Genomic DNA, 4482 nt, shown 5'->3' with positions numbered 1-4482 from the left:
GTTGCCTTCATCAATATTGCATTAATTTCTGTTCTAATCTTCATAATTTCCTGCTCACTTTGGGCTTTGGGCCTGACTTGCTCTTCTTTTTCTAGGAGCTTGAGCTTCTGCATAAGATCATTTATTCGGGCTTGTTCTGTTTTCCTAATGTGTGAATTTAACACTATAAATTTTCCTTTTATGACACCTTCCATTGTATCCCATAGGTTCTAGTTAGTTGTATTTGCATTTTCATTTGCTTGTAAATATTTTTAAATTTCTTCTTTAATTTCATCAGTGACCCACTGGTTCTTTAGGATGTTGTTATTTAATTTCCATGTGTTTATGGTGTTTTGTGGTTTCTTTTGTCAATAATTTCCAGTTTCATTGCACTATCATCAGATAGTATACATGGGATAATTTCAATTCCTTTGCATTTACTTAATCATGCTTTGTGTGCTAGTACATGTACATATTCTTTTGGAGAAAATCCCATGTGCAGCTGAGAAGAATATGTATTATGTTGTTTTGGATGAAACACTCTGTAAGGATCCACTAAGTCAATTTCTTCACAAGTTTTATTTTAGTTCTTTTATTTCCTTGCTGATCTTTTTGCCTAGCTGGTTTGTCTGTTGTAACAGTAGCATATTAAAGTTCCCTATTATAATTGTAGTATTACTCGTTTGATTTTTTCATATCTGTTAAAATTCTACTTATGTAGGTGGGTGCTCCAACATTAGGTGAGTATATATTTATAATTGTTATCACTTACTCTTGCAGTTTTCCTCTAACAAGTATGTAGTGAGTTTCTTTATCTCTTTGGACCATTTTTGACTTGAAGTTGATATTTTCAGCAACCAGAATAACTAATTCCTGCTTTTTCCTTGGTTCTTGTTGCATGAAATATTGTCTTCCATCCTTTGATTTTCAGTGTACTAATTTCCTGTTGAGTTAAATTTGTTTTTTGTATGCTGCATATTGTTGGATTTTGTTTCTTAATCCACTCTGCCAGTCTATTTCTTTTGATTCGTAAATCAAGGCCATTTACATTCATGGTTATAGCTGATATGTATTGGCTTATCTTTGTCATGTTATTTTCCCTCTATGGGTTCCCTACTTTATCCCCATTTTTAATTACTTGCTCTGTTTGGTGGTTCCCGTCTGTTGTTCTTGAAGCTGTGGTTGTTTCTGTCCCTTTATGGAATATCTGTCAGTACTCTTTGTAGGGTTAGTTTGATGGTCATGAATTTCTTCAGTTGTTCTTTGTCATAAAAGAATCTTATCTCACTATTGAATTTGATAGATACTTTTGCAAAGTATGACAATCTGGACTGGAAGTTGATTTCCTTCAGGACCCGAAATGCTTCACTCCTAGCTCTTTATTTTTAAGTTCTTTCAAAGGATTCATTTACTACAGAATTGCTGAGTCTATTAAGGAACTGAAACTTGGAATTCTGTGTGTAAAATTATTTTGCCCATTGCTTTACTTTACAGTTGTTGCAACATGCAACATTCAAAATGGAGGGGGTTTTGGCCAGCATTTGGCAGATCTTGAAGAAGTTAGAAAAAGAAAAAGAATCTATAGAATTAGATATCTAAAAATGGGGAACAAAATAAGCATGTTAAAATTCCTCATTTGGACAGGTTCTGAGTTGAAATGATGTTCATGTGTAAAATGACACGTTAGGTCAGAAATGTGTAACTATAGATCCTGATCTTGGACATGATTGGTGAAAATTCCCAGGCACTGTAAAAATACCAGAACACAGCCCAATCATCTAGTCAATCTTGGTGCCAGGTATCCTACTTTGCTTGTAAAAACTGTGTAAGTAATTTTTTTTGGCTGAGTATGGTGCTACATGTCTATAATCCCAGAACTCTGGAGGCTGAGGCAGAACTGCAGTGAGTTCAAGACCAGCCTGAACTACAAAATGAACCTTGCCTCAAAAGACACACACACACACACACACACACACACACACACACAATTTTTTTGTGTGGTGCTAGAGGTTGAACCCAAAGCCTTAAAGCATGCCAGGAAAGCACTCTTTTACTGAGCTACTTACCCAGGGCAATAAATATCTCTTAAATCTAAATTACCTAATTCTATGAATCCAACTATCTTAATATGATTCTCAATACTTTTTCAGAGAAATAAACAAAAACTTCCCTGCAAAATCACACATTTAAGTATTTGTTGAAAGCAAGAGACAGGAAAAGGAATATAGTGGGACTGTCCTGCTTCAAGGTTGCATATGGTGAGATTTTTGGACTTATGTGCAAACATGAGAAGTATAGAATTCTTTATCCTATTTTTAATATATAATCTAATTTTTAAATTTTTTTTATCATATTATGTAGGGACTTAAAGTTCAACATATCAATACTTGATGAAAAATACCTGTTCCTTATTATGCCTAAGATGTTTGAAATGCAGTGAGATAGTGAGGTTAAGCTTGATAGCCTAAATCGTTTGATAATAACCATAAGCTTGTCTTCTGGATAGTTAACAACCTAAGTTTGCAGACCAAAATTAGAGAAAAAGAAGGGCTACAAGGAAAGCCAACATTTTGGCCCTAACCTTCTAAGGTCAATTAAGACTCAGGACATATGAGAACTTGTACTATAACGTCATGTACCTCGGTAGTGTCCCAAATTTTCTGATCAAGAAGATTCTGGGGCCAAAGAGGAAAGTGATTGATGATGTAGAGTGTGCCTAAGGAGAGTCACATGGGGAGAAAACACTCTCTCAGGCTTTCACAGAGAGCACATTGGTCAAGCAATGGCCGTGACTCATCCACATGGCTGACACTGACAAAGGTTCTACAATCTGAGGTACAAGATCTCAGGATAAATCCTGAGGGGATTTCACTGACCTTCTCAGACCAAAAAGCTACAACTCTTGTTGCACGGGTCCTGCTTTACCTTGGTCTTAACCATCCAGTAGAAAAGTATGAAGACGAAATATAGGAAATAAAGCCATGTTGTTATATTGAGCTGTGGGGGACTCAGGTCAATAATTTCTGATATTGCCAGTTAAACAGAAGACCCAATGCTATTATGGGCTACTGGACTCTTTTAGAATATTTTGCTGAGTTTACACACCTATAATATTCAATAACGGAACTTAGGAAAAATGGGGTATACCGATGAATGTCCATTTTGTATCTGTGTATTCAAAGTGGTTGGGATAGATATATAGTTGCATTCTCTTAATGAATAGAATGATTTGTTCTAATGGTGTTTGTAAATAGGATCTCAAGTCCGCATCTTGTGCAGCAATTAACCACTAAGAAGAATATATGCAGTGTGTTATTTGTTGAAACTGTACTTCCGATTTGATTTGAAACTGTCTCATTGCTATCTGTTTATCAATAAAATTTTGAAAAGAAAAGTATTTGTTGTCTGTGGACAGAGAGAGTCCAAGTATGGAGGTAAATCAGGAGTTCAGCGATACAACTGGAAATCTCTGGCTGCCTCATCAGCTCTGCACTGGCTGTGTCCCAGCAGTGACCATCCAGGTTACATCATCTGGACGAGGGTGTGAACCCCAGCAGCTGCTTGGTGGGTTTAAATTGCCACTCATCAGCCTCCAGCTCTTCTACCAAACCAGCTAGTTTTTCCATCTGAGCAACTTGCTGGTCTTCCAGCTCCGTTAGGGTAGTTGAAAAGTGCTTTCTGTGGTGGGGTAAAGTCTGAGACACTGAACCCCAATCCAGAGACAGAGCTTCCACTGATGCCTCCAGCCAACGAGGAGGAGGAAGAGGCAGCCATTCCTTGTGGCAAAGTTCCTACTCCCCTTGGCGGCTTTGTACTGCCCCCCACAGCCCTGCCCCCCTGTGTCAGGCAGTGCTTGCAATGACCTCCAAGCTCTTCTTGATTTCATGGTTTGTTTAAAATAATTTCAGTGATTCTGATGGGCTTTCCATTGTAGGTGAGCTCTTTCTTGTCTCTAACAGCTTTTAATATCCTATTCTTTTGCTGAATCTCTGGGATCTTGATTATTATGGGTCTAGAGGTAGATTTGTTTTTGATTATGGCTATTTGGAGTTCTATATGACTCACTTACATGTATGTCAGATTCTTTTCTCATGTCTGAGAAATTTTCGGCTCTTCTACAAATAGTCTTTTTGTGTTATTTTTGCTGATTCCTGCTATTTCATTGACACCTATTATTTTTATGTTGTTTTTCTTTGTGTTGTCTTGTAGCTGCTGAATTGTTATGTCCTAGTTCCCGGTTAGTTTTAAGAGATCTTTACTTTCATCTTCATTAGCTGCATTGCTGTCTTGAGGTCTGAAAGTTTAGGTTCAGTTTCATTCAAGCAGTTCTGACAGATTTCAATAGAATTCTTAATTTTATGAATATCTGTTTGAATCTGTTTCATGCATTCTAATTCTTTCCTATATTGTTTAGTGTTTCCATCATTTTTGCATTCTCCTGTATTTTTTATCTATATCTTCTTTAGTTGTGCTGAGCAATTCTTTCAAGATTGTTTTCATTTC

At 36.7% G+C, this 4482-nt stretch overlaps 1 pseudogene; it reads right to left on the bottom strand.

The window, feature by feature from the left end:
- Positions 1-3506: 3506 nt before the first annotated feature.
- Positions 3507-3753, bottom strand: LOC101566000 (annotated as a pseudogene).
- Between the last annotated feature and the right edge of the window lie 729 nt (positions 3754-4482).

Source organism: Octodon degus, unplaced genomic scaffold (assembly GCF_000260255.1).
Source record: "Octodon degus isolate 3935 unplaced genomic scaffold, OctDeg1.0 scaffold00229, whole genome shotgun sequence".
Classification (NCBI taxonomy): Eukaryota; Metazoa; Chordata; class Mammalia; order Rodentia; family Octodontidae; genus Octodon; species Octodon degus.
The sequence above is the reverse complement of the archived record's forward strand: the minus strand, read 5'-3'. Positions and strand labels throughout refer to the sequence as shown.